The sequence below is a fragment of the Cervus canadensis genome, chromosome 7, assembly GCF_019320065.1.
Source record: "Cervus canadensis isolate Bull #8, Minnesota chromosome 7, ASM1932006v1, whole genome shotgun sequence".
Classification (NCBI taxonomy): domain Eukaryota; kingdom Metazoa; phylum Chordata; class Mammalia; order Artiodactyla; family Cervidae; genus Cervus; species Cervus canadensis.
This window is the reverse complement of record NC_057392.1, coordinates 21,459,192-21,476,619: the sequence shown is the minus strand read 5'-3', so window position 1 is coordinate 21,476,619 and position 17,428 is coordinate 21,459,192. Positions and strand designations below refer to the sequence as shown.

The 17,428-nt window shown below is 55.9% G+C and overlaps 1 protein-coding gene across 4 annotated transcripts in view; it reads right to left on the bottom strand.

The window, feature by feature from the left end:
- Positions 1-17,428, bottom strand: part of AGPAT3 (1-acylglycerol-3-phosphate O-acyltransferase 3) — an 86,659-nt gene that overhangs the window by 36,107 nt on the left and 33,124 nt on the right. The window contains exon 1 of one of the 4 annotated variants that reach the window (XM_043474529.1): positions 13,242-13,264. The exons of 2 other annotated variants lie outside the window; for them this stretch is intronic. The gene's annotated coding sequence lies outside the window, so the exon portion shown is untranslated. Of the gene's footprint in view, positions 1-7,983; positions 8,225-13,241; positions 13,265-17,428 lie in introns of those variants that run through there. One more of the 4 variants, XM_043474528.1, reaches the window with a different exon arrangement.

Here is a 17,428-nt window from a genome sequence, read left to right as displayed (position 1 = left end):
AATCCTGGCTTCACACATTTGTTTTCTAGTGGTATGCTGACTCGTACAAAGAATGAAGACAAAGATTATGGTAACCTCATGATAGGCAAGGTTTCAGAAAACTTAACTTCCACTCATCCTTTGTGAAAAGATTACTTGAGGATGTAGTCCAGCAAAACAAGAAGGAACCTAATGAAGATTCCTTTTTTTAAGAAAAAGGAAAAACAGACCAGTTATGCAGCGAAAAGAATTGCCAGGATAACACCTTTATAGATGGCCTGGAAAGAAATTGGTCAAAATTAACATAGGACATCTTTCAAGAAGAAAATAGAACTTGTTCAACAAAGAATATAATTAAGGAGCTGGAAGTTTTGGGTATTGAAGAAGGAAATGTTTCTTTTCTCAAAAAAAAAATACAATTAAGATTTTCAAGTAATAAAAAATGCTGTGCAAGGTAACTGTGATCCAAATGTAAGTCAAATTAACACGGGCACGATTTCCCACAATTGCTTCACAAGTTACCTAAAACTTCCTTCTCCAAGCAGCAAAGATTTAATGGCTTAGATTTCTAGTTTCTCCTTTGTGGCACTTACAGGAACAAAAAACTTTTTTAAATTTTACTGTGAATTCTATTTCTGGACCTTTAATATTTGTAATCAACTTATAAAAGAAACATGGAGAATTTAATTGCAATATGAACAGAATATGAACATCCTAAACCCACATTTTTTACATAATGGAGGTCAAGAGATTTCTAAGTTGATCCAACAAAAAGTGCTAAGTTGAGAATATTAAAGTTTTAAGGCAACAGTAAAAGAACTAAAAATAACAGTATAACTAACAAAACTTAGTGACAGCAATGGACAGAAGATGGGAGGCGTATAAGCTGACTAAATCCCTCATCACTCGCTGCGAGGACTGGACAGGTCCCGCTGCCGAGAGTGGGGTGTGATCTGTCTTACACATTGAGAACCAGAAATCTCAACCAGTGCCTGGGACACAGTGGGTACTAAGTGGAAATCTGCTGGAGAACTGAATGAAATTTAACTGAAGAAACAGAGGCACATGCAAACTGTGCCCCTGTGCCCCAGGACTCAGTCTCGGGGCTCCTCCTCCGAGCAGCAGAGCTGCCGGGAGGCAGCTGGAGAACCACCTGTCTTTTCAGTCATTTCTGCTGCTTGATTTCTTTTAAACCAGTGTACGTTGCTATTCTTATCATCATAAAAAAGTAAAGAAACCTCAGTGCACAAATTAACATTGACTATTGGGGTTGAAAAGAGTCAGATACAACTGAATGACTGAACAATAATGAAATGATAACATCTTTAAAGATGAAAAACAGATCCTCTTGGCACTTTGTCAGGCAAAAAGGACCTGAAGAAAGTTTAATCCCACCAGTGTCTCAGTGTTCCCCCTCAGCACCCAGGACCCCACATGCCTGCTGAGGTTTTTCCACCAAAAAGGAGGAGCCTGTGCTGGTGGCCAGTGTGCTGGGCCCGGGGCTCTTGACACTGGACTCTTGCCTCCTGTCTCCCCTGCCCGTGGCCTCGGCACATGATGTGGTCATTTTGAATGTCAATTTCTGGTCTGAAGATGAGAATAAAGCAAGCTTTAGCCCAGTAGCATATGGTGGCTCTGAGGGTTGAGAAGGGTCCCTCTCATGCTTATAAATAGCTGAGATCTGAAAGATCCTTTGTAAGCCAAGTTTTAAAGTGTATTCAGGTTCCCAGGTGAGCAAACAAAGGTGCTATTTTCCCTACAAACAGCAGATATTTGAATCATTTTGAGCATTTGTAAAACCGCATACTTCAACTGCTAATCCCAAGAAATGGCTTGTACAACAGGGTCTCACTGTCACATTACTTTGGGAAAGTCTGTGTGCCCCACTTCTTCTGGAAGGTAACTGATACGCGCTCTGAGGCTGGGCAGGGAAGAACAGGAAGTAACTGGTCTGTCTAGTTAGTGTCCCAAACTGTGAGCTCATGGGACCTTTTAGAGCCTCTTGCTTGCAAGTTTCACTAATTCAGACTCACTTTCCCTCCTCACTCTACATTTGTTGTTCTTGTTCGGTGGCAAAGTTGTGTCTCTTTGCAACCCCATGGACTGCAGCACACCAGGCTCCTCTGACCTCCACCATCTCCCAGAGTTTGCTCAGATTCATGTCCATTGAGCTGGTGATGCCATCCAACCATTCCATCCTCTGCTGCCCCCTTCTCCTTTTGCTTTCAATCTTTCCCAGTAGCAGGGTCTTTTCACTCTATATTAGTGGGGTTTTAATTATTATGTACACATTTCATTTCAAAGAGTATGGTTGAAATCTGATTATTTGACACGGTTATAAATCACCAACATGAAAAACAATTTCTGTTATAAGTTCAAACAAGGTTTTTGGTGCTAGAGTTTTTCCTCCCTGAAACACCCCAAAACCCCAGAGTGATAACCACACTTCAGCTAAGATGACAAGGAGGGAAACTTACCACCAAGCCAGGTTTGGGAGGCTTCCAACCACACCTGTCCAGACAGGACCAGCGGGATTGTGGGGCTGAGCACAAAAAGTAAGATTTCCGCCAGGGCAACCACTGTGAGTCTGCATATGCTATACACAAGATGCTAAAATGTCTTTCTCCTCTCAGGGTATTTCTCAGTGGCAGGAACTTTTTTCTTTAAAAATGAGGAAAATTCCCGAGCTGATGGCTCAAACAGCTTTCGCAGTAAGGTCAAGGAACTCACGAAATATTTTCAATACGAAAGAAGGGCAACACAGCCTTCCTATTTTCCTCTGAAGACGAGGTTGCTCCCGCCTCTGCCTCCACCAGAGCCTCCCTGTTCCCGTGGCGTCCCCTGCATGACCCGCTCCTGGGTGGTGGGACACCGTCTAAATGGATTCATTGGGCCCACTCAGCATGTTCTTATGCATTGTAGTGGGGTCCTGGGAATCCGTCACCTGGGTCTGAAGTAAGGCTTCCTGAGAAAAGCAGGCTCCATCCTGGCCATGGAGCCCAGATGTGGTGACTGTCCCCCACCTCACTCCCCGGTCAGAGGTTCCATATGGCATTTCCCATGACCACACTGCGCTGCCAGACCAGACTCCCCTCATAAAGGGGCCCCCTCACGGGGTGGGGGCCCCTTCTCCCCCAGACCATGCTGGCCACATCCAGTGCCCTTGTCAGTGATAGGTTCACACCCGGCTCGAGTCGGAGCCCGCTACGAGCAGAGTCCCAGCCCACGGAGAGGATGAGATGAAGCGAGGCCTCTGTCCTGGGCTCTGGGATGCGTCAGGGCCTGCTGAGACTGCACCACCCGGGTCCCGCCAGGGGAAGGGCCTCCCGCTGGACTCCCTGTGCTGTCCCCAGGAGGGGTCCAACATGAGCATGAAGGCTGCCACCCTGCCCTTGGAGAGCACACCTACCCATGAAGATGCAGCGCCCTCTCACCGAGCGGGACCCCCCCAACACCCTCTGACACGGAGCTGAGCTGTGTCTGTCTGAGCAGTGAGCTGTGGGCCCCAGTCCCCCGTCTGCAGGGGGCCTGAGCCAGTGCCTGCCTGGAGCAGGACACAGGGTCACTGGGGAGAACTGCTGAGGAAAAGGCAGTGCTCAGGTCCAATGCTGACCAGGGAGGACAGTTCCGTAGACTTGGAGAAGGAAAACCTTGACATCCCTCCCAGTTCTGAGCCTCAGGGACTCGCTGGGGGCTGCCGGCCTCTCTGGTCGGATCACGGCTGCTTCAGGAATGTTCCTGGAACAGTGTCTCTGCCTGTTTATGGATCAAGTGACCTTTTGGTGGCCGGGAGAAGCGTCAGAGGAGGGCAGGTGGGAGGACAAACCAGACTAGAAGGCAGCCAGTTCCTCCCCTGCCTTTGCAGCCTCTGACTGGGGTGGCCACCAATCCCTACCCCCGGCCCAGTCCCATGCCCAGCAGGCCTGTGGCCTCGGGACCCGCACTGGCTGCCCCGTCCCTACCTGGACTCACCACTGACCGCCACGGGGTGACAGACACACCCACCCTCACCCCAGGGCATGTGGACGGCCCACGTAGAGGCTCCCTGGGCAGTGGTACGGCACACCTGTGCTGTGGTTCTTCACTCTCAAGTGTTCTGGAGTCTGTGATAAAGTAAGTGGCTGCTGCTCCTACGGGGCCACTCCAGACCAGCGACTGCTGCTATTCACCCTCAAAGAGGCCAGAAACCCATTTAATAAGGGACACAAGTCTAATGAGGAATTAGGGCTAATTCCTCCCAGCACTAATGTGTTTATCTTTTGGTTCCGTGTAATCCTCACCTGTAAACAGCACCAGTCCTGTCTGCAGAAGCTCTGAGTGCGAATGCCTCCACGCATGAATTCACCCTCAGTTTGGGAGGGGAGGGCGGTGGCCTGGATGGCTGGGGTCACGCCTACCTGGCCCCAGGCCCGACCCCTTCTCCTCCTCAGAAACAGAAGCAGCACTAATCGGATCTACAGGAAAGAGACCTTCCAGATCAGGAAAACCAATTCCAAACCAGTCTAAGGGTGTCCTGAGGAAACCAACCGGGATGGAACCTTCAGAGGGGCAACGTCTCTCCATGGGGTGTTGCCCCATTCTCAGATCTAGCACATAAATAGCTCTGGATCTGGGGTCTAGCCTTGTGCACGGCTGCCCTGACAGCTCCCACCATCAGGCGAGTGCTGTCTTGTGTGGGTCGCTCCCGCCCCGAGGTGCCATTACCATCAGCCCTGTGCACTAAGAGGTCGTCGCCTGCTGGGACGGGACATCAGCGTGTCCTGTCTCTACAGACAGAAACAGGGCTCGGAGCTCCCAGGCCCCCAGCCTTGAGAAGGGCCAGACTGGAAGGGGGCACCCATAACCTCCCTGTGTTCACCGCAAGAACTGGTAGGCATGCCCATTGCAGCTGCACCCAGGGTGCAGGTGACCTGCTATAAACCAGCTCAACATTTACGGCTGCATCAAGTGGCGTCCCTTTGATGGAAACCACGGTTGTCCCACTTAATTTACAGACCACGTGTGCAGAGCTCCCACCTCAGGGAGACCACCTTTGCCGACTTGCTTCCCTTTGTCTGCCATGAGGGACCACTGGTCAGCGTGGAGAACACAGCGTGGAGAGCAGCAGCAAAAGCACGAGTAAGCGTGGGCCCCCGTCCCCAACCCTGACAGCCTGGCCTGGGCACCAGCCACGCTCACCAGTAGAAGTAGTAGGCCAGAGCCACGGCCAGCAGGGTGGTGCAGACGCCCCAGAATAGGCAGGCCGAGTAGCTGGCCAGCATCTTCAGGTCCTTCTTGAGTTGGTGAGAGGAGCCTGGTGGCCGGGGTGGGTCAGCGTCTGACCCGAGGATAACTGGAGGGATCACGGCCAGGACCGCTCTGCTGGGGTCTGTCGGGCTGCAGCCACTGGGACCATCTGCCCAGCAAAGAGGGCACACAGCTTCTGGGTCCCACCGCCCACAACAGCCTGCAGGTCTCAGCAGCCAACTCGGAGACAAACTGGAGCCGCATGGAAAACTTGGGCCTCTCCTCAGCCACCGCGGGGGCTTTGTGGGTGCCCACTAATCCAGTAAGCGGCTTGCAACCTGGAGCCGCGGTAAGCAGGTGGTGTCACGGGGCTCGGCCAGGAGACAGGTCAGTGAGCCCCACCCAGCCCCCCACCTGGACTGTGGATGGAGGACACACGCAGGAACCCCAGTGGCACAACAGCCCCAACCCCACTCAGCCTAGGGCAGGTTGTGCGGTGAGCTAGCCAGTCGGGCTTGGCCTTCGGGCTGACGTCCTCTGTGTGGGGCTGAGTCCTGGACGCCAGGCAGGGCCCAGAGACCACACGTGCTGCCCAGTGTCAAGCGCGGGTACTGGGTGGGCACGGCTGCTCCAGCACTGCTGTGGGCACGGGTCCCTGTAAAGAACCATGGGGGAAGATGCCCCACTTATCCTTGGGGGGGATGCAGAATGAACCTGACCCCTGAACAAGCAAATGTGGGGGCCTGTCTTCTGACGCTGACACCTCCCCAGCCTGAGACATTTGAACCTGCTGTGAGCGGCCAAGGTGAGACGGGGTGACCCAGGGACAGAGGCGGCCCTGCAACACAGGGCCTGCACAGACACAGGCGCATGAGGCACGGAAAAGGGGTTTCCAGAGGGCTCTTCATGCTATGTTGGGATGGAAGGACAGTCATCGCTTTCCACATCTTTGTGGCACTCAGCATAAAAGACCGTCTCCTGAACCGGCCGTTGTCCCAGCCGCTCTGGCTGCCTGCCTGGCCCCCTCGCAGCCCTGTGTCCTGCTTGGTAAACACACAGCTGGAGAAGCCGGATCGGTCCGAGCTCCACCGTGAGGCTTCAGGGTGTGGACGGCCCCATGTGAACCGAGGCGGCTGTCCTGGGCCTCTGGACGGGCTACTGTAGGGCTCCTTCTCGCTCTGTCAGTCTAGCCTCAGGCTCCAGGCCCAAGGAGCTTCAGGGGAGAAAGCGGTCATCGCTCGTCTGCTGAGCGCACAGGCGGGGCTGCAAGCTCTGCCCAGCACCACCCCACTGGCTAAGGCTTTCCAGCCCTTAATCCCCAAGGCAGAGGAACTGCTGACCTGGGCGGCTGGCTCCTCGGGAGACACTCAGAGCCCCAGCAGAGGACACAGTCTCTGCCCTCCTGACGAAGAATGACCCAGCCCCTCCCCCAGAGCGGTGCACTGACCTATGGCCACAGAGCAAGCCCCCAGCGTCTGGCAGGGCCCCCGGTGCATCTGCTCTTGTGATTGTGACCCGTCACTGAGCTGAGGCCTCCCTCAGGCCTCCAGGAAGGGCACAGGCAGCCCTGCCTTGACCCTTGATCAGCAGCACCTAGATTTGACCTTTGCCCTAAAGCCTGTTCTCATTTAAATAGCTATTTGTGAGGACCTTCTGAGCCTCAGTTGGTTCTGCCCTGCTCCAGAAAGGCTCCCCAGGCCTCTCCACATGCAGCCAGAACTAACCACACATCTGAAGCACAAATCAGGCCATGGCCCCCCAGATCACCACTGCCAGCATCCCAATGTGCCCCTTCGATTCCAGGCCTTGGAGACACTCCCAAGTCCTGTCCTGTCCCCAGCCTCCTGCTGCAGTCACAGGGCTGGAGCCAAGCTCGGAGGGTGGGTGGAGGGTGGTGTCCCTGAACACCCGGGGTCTGGCAGCGGCCCCTGAGGATGGCCACATGGCCCGTGAGGCAGAAGATGAGACAGAGCCCTCGTGAGAGTTAGGTCCCTTCCCCGGCATCCACAAGCCCACAAGCTCCCACCCCGGAAACTAGGAGCCAACAGTCAAGTGGAAAGTGGACACGTGGAGACACACAGTGGCAGGGGGCGGGAGGGTCATGTTAAGTGCTGGGCCTTGTACAGGCATTACTTACTGAAGGACCAGCATGCTGCTGCTGACTCCACTGTCCCAGGGCTCCATGTTACTGGCAGAGCCAGGATTGGAAATCAGTTTGGCTAACGTGGCCTCTGAGCCAGACACTGCCCCGCAGCTGCTGGCTGTACTCCAGATGCCCAGGGAGGAGCTGAGCATGTTCTATCCAGCAGTCCCCAGGGGCCGGGTGTCCTGGAGCTGGTCCACACAGCTCCACGCCTCAGACGCTTATGAAATCTCAGCCCACCACCCTCTACCCTACCCTAGTTCCCCAAAGACACTGTCAACCCTGGTGCCCTGGGCTCAGGGCAGTGGGCAGCAACAGGCGTTGGTCTTGGAGGAGAGGCGCTCCAGGTTCTCTGCCCTGCCTCCAGTTCTCGGCTGGCCGGACACCTCTGCCCCAGGAGGGCCTCTCACTCACCGAGTGGCTGCATTTATTGGGTTAACAAGTTGAGGAGAGGCCGCCCGCCCGCTGGGGAGGCCTGGCTGTTTATAAACAGCAGCCTGTTTATCCAGTGAGCTCAGCACCAGAGCTGGGGGAGCACCCTCAACAGTGGATGCGTTGCCAGAAGTGCTCACCCATGACTCCCCGGCCCCAAAGGCCTCTCTGGGCTCCCCTCCTCACAGAGCGCCCCAACGCACCTCATTCCCCGCCCAGGGCGACCTCCCTGCTGACCGCTTAGACACGAAGCTCCTGGTGTCTTCCTGCAGCACGAAACTGGAAAGGGCCTGAGTTTCTGGGGCCTTCTCCGTGGGTCCTGGAGGAAGCAGGGAGGGGTGGCGTCTGCAGCCCCAGCATCCCCAGAGAGGATGCTCTCACCAGCTCTGGTCTGCACGCCCGGAGGGCCCAGGGCCACGTTCTGCTGGGAACTGGCCTCGGACACATGCGATGGCGCCTGCGGCAGGCCACCTCCCACCCGCACACCTGGAGGTTTTGTGTTTCACTCTTCAACCCAATCCGCCCTCCCAGAGCTTTAAATACGTGAATAAATATCGTAAATAACAAAAATAACCCCCACACGTGAAAAGCTCCCGGGTAAATGAGCCGGCGGTGGCGGAGGCCCCAGGACAGAGGCCAGTGCTCTTGGGGACCAGTTGACACAACACCCTTCCAAACCACGCGGGGACCCTGGAGAACACGGGTTACTATGCAAACCAAACACAAGTAAACAGCCTGAGGCGCGAGCCCAGGAAAACCCATGGCCAAGTCTCCAGGGCCTCGGAGGAGCCCAGGACCTCTACCGCTCACCTCCCGGGACCTCCATCAGTGCCGTCCACACAGTGGCAGTGACCCGGCGGTGTCTGTACAGGCTGATCAGGCGGACACGGGCAGAGGGGCAAGTGCCGTAGGTGGCTCGGGATAACATGGGATCCACCTGCAGAGCCTTCCAAAGACTTGGGACCAGGCTCTCTGGCAGCCCCTGGCCACCTTGGGCATTCAGACGAAGAGAACACACTTATTTTTTGGGGGCACTATTTGTCAGGCTTCAAGAGGCACTTGAGAGTCCAATGCTTGGAAGCACCTGTAAAACTACGTGCTGGTCCTTGAAGCAAGATGACAGCACAGGAAGAAAGGAAACCAGCATGTGGACAACTTCAGTTCATTAGGAGATAACTTTAAGTAGCCCGGTATTCTGCATGGAGTTGAAACACACCGCTCTTAGTAAATCTCCTGGTTTCTAGGAATTAGTACCACCTGCTGGACACTCATCCAGAAAGAAAACTCCTAGGATGAAGGCAATTTTTAAACAAAATACAGTTTCAATCATGAAATCTTTTTGAACAATTATCGTGATTTTTAAAAACTCATATGAATCAGCTTGCTTTGTTCCTAACCATTTCAACTAAAACCTGCTGTTAACATTTCTAACCTTCAGCTCAGTGACTGCCACATATACACCGCAGCCATCCCCAGGCTGGCTTGCACACGACCCTCACTCTGGTCTTCATGGTCTCCTGATGCAAGAAAACAGACATGGGAGGCTGTGAAAGCCATGACACCATGAGCCTCAAGGCTCTTCCTGTGATACTTACAGATGTCGGAGCACAGGAACAAGCCAGGTGTCTACACCAAGGACCTGCCCAAGTGACCGAATAGTTTGCATCCATTCAAATGACAAGGAGAGACAGGGCAGCAGCTGGGCAGGCTTGCTCACCCCTGGGCGTGCTGAGAGAACAGAGCAAGCATGTGACAGCATTGCACAGACGCACTGCTCCTCGTGGCAGGATGCCTGCCCTGGGGCAGGGCAGCGTCTCAGATGAAGAGGAGGAGGGCGCCAGGCTGGACCTGGACCTCCCACCTCCCCGGGCAGCACCAGGGGCTGGAAATCCAGAGGGGAGGGAACCAGGAAGTGGGTTCTCACCAGACACCGAACCTGCTGGCACCTTGATCTTGAACTTCCAGCCTCTGGAACTGTGAGAAATGAAGGCCTGCTTGTGTCCACCCCCAGGCTAGGGGAGTCTGTGACAGCAGCCTGAGTGGCCTGAGCCACTCAGGTGGCAGGAGACTCTCGGGCCAGTACAAACCTCTCCTCTTCTTCAAAAGCAGTGGAGACTGTGGACAGCACCACCTGGGCTCAAACCTGGTCTTGTCACCACTACACTGCGTGCCCCTGAGGAGTGCATGTGCCTCCCTGGGCCTCCGTGTCCTCATCTATACAGCGGGGATGGCAGTTCCTACGTCACCAGGTTTCGAGGGCAAAATGAGCGACTCGTGCAAAGCACTTCGACTAGGGAGGTGGCGGGGGTGGGGTGGGGGTGGGGAGCCCAGGGCCCAGTACTGCTGGCGTCAGCGTCACTGTGTTCAGCCTGGTGAAGTCAGCTGCAGGGTATTTCATCACATGGATGCAGTAACCATGCCACCCTTCTCCTACTGAGGAAGGACACTTGGGTCACCTCCGACATTTCTCCTTGACAAGCGATGCTACATTGAGCCTCCTTACAAGGATCCTGGAGCCCTTGTTGAATATTTCGGTTAGATAGAGTTCCCAGAAAAAAAGGCTGGTCAAAGCATAAACAGAGTTTATATTTTAAAAGGTACTGCTATCTTAGTCCTCAAAAAAGCCGCAGCAGTTCCCTCTCAGACCAGTTGTGGACAGACAGTCCTTTAATCAATTGACACGTGCCTTCCGAGGGGGTGTCTAACGGGACAAGAGAAACTGCCTTCGAATAAACTTCTGCGCGCTCACAACCTGGTCTCTGCGAGATGTGGGCCCTCGGTGGGACTGGGTGATCCCACGGGCTGTGGTCACACTGGCCACAGAGCCCGGCCCGCGTTCGCTCAGGTGCCAATGTGCCCAGGATGTCCGTGCACTCCTGTGACTCTCAGCTCTCTTCCCACCCCTGGAGGATGGAGAGCCTGAGGCATCCCACTGCTGGGGCGCCTGCCTGTCTCTGGCCTGAATCCGCTCCTGTTTAAGCCCTGCAGACTGTCCCAGGCTCGGTTTACTGCCCTCGTCCCAGAGCCCTGCGGGTGACGGTGTGACGGCGAGCTGGTCCTGCATCCCCCCTGCCGGCCTGACTCTCACCAGCCGACCGAGTGTGGCAACAGTGGAGCCTCATCCTTCACCGGGGGCGTGTGAATATCCTGCCACCCATTAGAGTCACAGCCAGACCGGCCCGGCTCCTCCTGGGAAAGGACAGGCTTCCACAGTTCCAAGGGCGTGACCCCGCCTCCTGCACCCCACCATGTGTTAGCCTCCAGGCTGTCCCCGCCGCCACCTAGGGCCACAATGGGTAGAGGGACACCGATGAGTAGGCTTGTCCCTGCCTGCTTCCTAGGACACCAGACTACTAGGAGCCTTCTCTCGGGGACCTTCCTGCCCATCTGTGATCAAAAGATGTCTTCTCTGATGGGCACACACATGCTATCAAGTAGGAGCCCTCCGGTTCCCACCTAGGCGCCCCTAACTGTGGGGCCACCCTGGGGTCTGCTGATCTAATGGTCAGGCTCTGGGGACCTGTGTGGTTGAACTTGCATTTTCTGACCACTAGGAGAAACTGCCAGGCCCTCCGGCCACTCCCACCCCATTGTCCTCTGAGCACGAGTGGTCTGGTGTCAGCCTCTCCTTCCCACCCTGACGTGCAGACTGCCTGTCCTCAGGCCCGCCCAGCCTGAGTGTCCCGGGGTGGCACCTGCCCTACAGTAGGGGGCTGCAGTTGCCCACGGCTGGTGGGCAGGCCTGGGGCTTAGAATCAGGAAGTCCGGCTTTGTAGGACACCTAAGTCACATTCAACAGATCAGTGACACGCTGTCACTTTGACCTCCCCTGGTTCCGCACCAGACGGGAAAACAGGCTGCCATTCGTAAGCCCCTAATGAGCAACTGTTCTCGCTTCAGTGTCTTGTCTCGTCACGATGGGAGCTACAGTCTCATCCTGCCCTGAGCACCCAGACACAGTGCATGTTTTCTAGACTTTGCAAGCTGGCTCACAGAACCAGCTCTGTCAAGGAGAAAGATCTGACTCCAAATGCACACTTCACATGCTTGGTGTCAGACTTCTCAAGTGACCCTGACCTCCACGGGACTCATGCTGTTTGTGTGTCCGGGAGTGTAGGCCTCCAGGGCAGCTCCACAGCCCAGGCCTTGGCCTTCCCCACGGCTGGCACCTAGAGAGGCTGGGTACCTGGAAGAGCTCACCACTCCTTGAAACAATCAGATCAGGAAGTCATGGGCGCTGAGGCCAGGGGAGTTCACGTGAGTGGATGACAAGATGCCCCGCCCAACACTCACCTCTACCTGGCCCACCCGACCAACTTCAGCTCCAGGGAAACTCAGCCACCAGCGAGACCACACAGAATGCTTCTCTCAACTGTCTCTGTGCTTCTTTTGTAGCACAAAACCCACCACACCTAAGTACTTACTGGCCCAGGTTTATCCTCTCCACACCAGAGCCCCTGGGCAGGGACCCACCCTCTGGCATCTGCCTGCTTCACACCCCTGATTCTGCCACGGGCATGAACACACCTCACCCTTCAGAACCGCTTCCTCCAGCCCTTGCATGTTAAGCTAACATAATCCCCAAGAAATAACTGTGGAGAAAGCAAAGGCAGAAGTGACAGCCAATCACCGCCCCCCAACTCCAACACCCCCCCCCCTTGCCTGCAGACTTGGAGTCCGTCCCGGGCAAATCAGGGAGGCGGCACCCCAGCGGGCTGGCCCAGGATGATACTATGAGCCTGGGGGGATCTTAAACTGCATTTAAAAAGTGAAAGGTAAAATTCACTTTAGTGATGTATTTTATTTAACCCAATACAGTCAAAATGTCATCATTTTAACAGGCAATCAATATTAAGAAGGCAATAATGAGATGTTCTGTATTATCCCTTCATCCAAGTCTTTGAAGTCTGTGTGTTTTTAGCTCTCATGGCTGCTTAGTTTTCAAGGTCTGAGGCATCGCACGTTGGCCCGTCAGCTCTGCCGTTCGGTTACTCGTGTAATGTTCGCGGCAGATGAAAGCTTCTGATTACCCTGACTGGGAGACGCTACAGACCAGGAATCACTCAGTCGTGACAGCCTGATGCAAGCAGGGTCAAGTGTGGTGCGCTGGAGGCAGGCACAGGATGCGTGATCACAAGACCTCTGGGTCCCTGGTCCTTGCCCGTCTTTTGAAGCTCAGGATGAGGACAGACAAACCACGAAAAATTTCCGCACGTCAAAGAGGAGCAAGTTCTCAAAATTGGAGGCCAGCAGAGGCGGGGAGGGCCCCTGGATAGACCACTAACCCAGCCCCCTCTCCTGCAGCCAGAGCTCAGAGAGAGGTGAGCCCACAGAGGGTGCAGACTCGGAGACCTGAGATGCCTGGCCCTGACCTCCTGTCCCCTCTCCCCAGGAGGACTTGGAGCCTCTTCCAGAGGGAAGGAGGGAGGCCCTGTGGGGAGCAGCTCCCAGCCATCCTTACCTGGGGTCTGGGTGCCAGCCTGCAGGACAAGCCCCAAAGGCCCTGGAGTCCCGCGAGATGGCTTTTATCCTGCCCTCAGCCCCGCCCCGTTGGCGAGGCAGGAGCTCCTAGGAGGATGGGAAAAAGGATCCTGCCTCCTGCCTGTGCCCGGAGATAGGGGCTTTTCACCCATGACTCAGACTCTCTGCGAGCCAGGGAGGCAGAAGCAGCCAGGAGGGTGGCCTGGAGGGCTGCTGCAGGGCCCAGGGGAGAGTGCGCTGTTGCCCACGGCTGCTGGCCTGGCCCCAAATGCGGTGAGGAGCCAGAGACTGTGGCTGCCGCCTTCTTTTTCTTATTTTCAGAGACTGGAAGCTGGGACTTGACCAGCCCCCACACTGAAAGAAGTACAAGTCCATGGTGAAGAGCCACCCACGCAGAGAGCAGTGCGGAGCGAGGACAAAGAATCCAAATTCAGGCCAAGGGTCAAGGACACACACAGTTCCTGGAAAATGACTACTCTGCCAAGTGGCAGAAGGAGCTGCTTCTGTACCAACTGGACAGACATCCTGTCCACGGGCTCAGGCCCAGCCAGGAAGGAGAGGGGGCCATTGGGAACCCCGTGTCTAGGCAGGAAGAGGGAGGTGGAGGCCACTGAGGGGAACTTGGGGAGGGCCCTTTAAAAGGAAACAGCCCAGATATGCACTCTTCCTTCCTACCTGGAATGAAGATGAAATGGCAAGGAGGGGAGCAGCCTTCTTGAGACCAGCAGGTCACAATTGGGAGGACAGAAGCTGTGGACTGAGGAGTCAGAGTTCTGCGTCCCTGTGGCTCCATGGAGCTACCACCCCTGCCATGGACTGTCTTACTGTTAACAGGAGAAACACTGACCTGTGCTGATTTCTTAGAGCACCTGCACAGGGGCTGAACCTGCTCCCAGCAGATGTGGAAGTCTGGGGCAAAGGTGATTAAAGGGTAGACCTTGAAACTGTTACAAATTAACCTGAGCGGTTTACAACTCTCCAGGTTCATAAATGTGGCTCTGGCTTCTGTACTACCATTTCAATCCTGTTTACACTGGAACAGGGAGCTGTGGAGGCCATGCCCAGCATGCACCGGGTTCTCAACCCTACCCTTCCGAGCACACACACCCATGTTCTCTTGGCCTCACTTGTCCTTTCACAGCATAAATGCCCATTGACAGCTTGTCCTCTCGGGGACAGTTGCATCATGGGTCCTGATGTCCCCACAGTGTTGGGAGGAGAGCAGAGGCTTGTGGTCGGAGCAGACGACCTCACCCACCAGGGCCCAGCTGGGCGCATGGCACCCTGGTCCCAATCATGCCGACCAGGCCTGGGATCCATGCACAGTTGGAGGCTGGTCACCCAAGAAACTGCCACCCCATCCCATCACTGGAGCCCCAGGGCCACCCTTCACCCTGCAATCCCACTCCTAAGGACAGGAGCCCCCAGCTACAGTCTCTGGGCAACACTTTACAACTTCTACCACTTGCATAGATTTTTTTATTCCAAAAAGTCAAATGCAAGAAAACAATGTCTTAGACACCCCTGTACCCACATTGCCAGGTAAGAGTGCAGGGTCTGAGACAGACCCCAAATCCAAAAGGGCAGCTCCAGGGAGACGAACTGTCAGCCTCGGACAGGCTACCGCACACACAGACACATGTGCACATGCAGACACACATGCACACACAGACACGCACACCCAGCCTCCAGCTCCTCATCTGCAGAAGGATGGCTGGTGCAGGTACCCCTGAGTCCCTGACCCCAGAGCCTGTGACCCTCCCAGCAGGGTCACAGGTGGTGTCTGAAGACAGGGTTGAGAGAAGAGGCCCCTAGCCCCTCACTCCCGCATAGGCTCCTCCTGCCAGGCCAAACCCAACCTGGTGAAACACAACCACCCTGGGCCACCCTCCTGGCACCAGGCATGTTCCCACACATTCCAGCTTGGAGCACAAGGCAGGATCAGCACAGTGCCCTCCCCACATCTCCCGCGGCACTTGGCTGGGGGTGGGGGCTGAGGCACCCCCACACACTCATGTGTACCACACGCATGCTCACAAATACATTCCACACATGTGCGAACCACACCCACACCCACACATGCACACACTCACCCCCCTGCAAGCCAAGCTGCTCTCCACCCAATGCTGCCACCCAGCCCACCCCTCTCCCGACCTTCACTTGAGTCCCCCACCAGCCTGAGTCAGCTGGGGCCTCCCTGTCCAGTGAAGGCTGTGACCATGCCGGGCATCTGCTGGGGGCCCCGCTGAACCGAGAAAAGTTCAGAGAAAAAATATAATCCCCCTGCCCCCTGGCTGCTGGGCCTGCCATCCATACACCCCCCGCTCCCCACTGGCTGCATTGTGTCTACCCAGCTGTCCCTCCGTCCATCTGACCCTCCTCCAGCCCACTCCTGCTGGGGCCCACCGGCCCCTGCTGCCCCCCTGGGAGGGGCTGCCTGTTCTCCCGCAGCATCCACCCCACCTGCCACCCTGCCACACCCCAGTCAGGCTCCTGTCAGCAACTGTCACCTGGCATTTTGGTGTTCATCTGTTTATTACTGTTGCCTCAGCCCCCATCCCACCCCTGCCCACTGGAATGCAGCCCTGGAAGCCGGGAGGGGCCCCTAGAAATTGACAAAGGACAGAGGGTCTGGACATGGGTCTTTAGCACGATTCATGCTTCTCTGTGTCACCTCCCCCAGGAGCCCCTGACCGCCCAGGAGCCTCTGTCCTCACCAAACACTGAGGTCTGCGGGCCGCTCTCCCACCCCTGACCCCGAGCAGCACATGGGACGTGGCTGGTGCTTCACTGAGTTAGCGATTGTTGAATAAGATCTCAGCTGGACCTGTTCCCAGGCTCGGTGCTTCACCCTCCCCACTGGGTGACTGACCTCCGACTGTGGCGGTCTGTCCTAGGGGGCCTGGGCAGGTCCACGGTCATGGTGGCCAGGTCCCCTTCAAGCTGACAAACCCCAGTGGACACTGAGGGCCCGTAGCCACAGAGCAGCAGCCCCTCCCAGCAGCCACGGGAGCCCAGACCAGGGCCTGTTCCGCAACCACTGAGAGGCAGGTTCTTTACAAGCAACCTGACCTCTAAGACAGACAACACGTGTCGCTGGTTACAGCATTTTTCTAGTGCGTATGACACGAAGTACCTACGGCAGAGAGAAAACATGCAAATGGTCCTCCCTGGCCCCCAGCTCACTGGCCACCAATGCTCCCTCCTTCCTCAGGCTTCAGCTTCTCACACCCAGATCCTAGGGGAAGGATTCTCGTTTCACCCCAAACAAAGAAACCTACTTTCTCATAACAACCCAGCAAGGGTTCGTTAAACCTTCACGAGAGCGGCATCAAGACACAGAGGTATCCTCACACCTGCACCTTCTGCTGACCTCCCAAGATGTCCCCCACCCCACCCCGTGCTCCTGGGATGTTCCCCACCACATCCACCCAGCACTGTGGCTGTGGGACATGCTCACCTCCCCTGACACCCACTGGCCCATCCTGAGGCTCCAGAGGCCAGGAAACGACAGGCAAGATCCCTGGAGACTCACTCGGAGAACCAATTGCCTGGGGCTGGTTACTGATAAACAGAAGCACAACCAACAACTGAAAACAAGCTGTCAAGGTGCCAAATAGTGGAGCTGCTCCAAGGTCCTTCTCTGCCCCAATAAAGCCAAGTTCCTGGTGTCCCCAGCATCCCTGAGCCCCACCCTCACAGAGGAAGACACACACACGGACACACATGCACACGTGCGCACACACGTGCACACACACACGCACACAAGCCAGTGCAGGAGCTGCCCCAAGAAGGGCCCTGTGCTCGGGGGTGCGGGAGGCAGGAGGGTGGTGGCTGAGGCTGGTGACCAGCATGGACTTAAGCACCCGCTGGGCTGCTGCGATATGAACTGTCAGCATCTGTGGCAGAGAAGGAAGGGGATAAAAAGGCCAGCTGACGGTCCTGGGAGGGCAGGGGTAGGGAGTGAGGAGCAGGTGGGGAGCGACACAGCTGGGGCCCACATGTCCTGCTGCCCACATCAGTGTCATCCTCGGGGCTCCCTGTCCCTCATTTGCAGATGATGCCCAGAGCCTGTCTGGTCACAGCAGGGACTCTCAGAGAGCACAGGGGCAAACACCCGGCATAGTACCACATGTGCCCAGAGAGCAGGGTGTGAAAACACCGTGT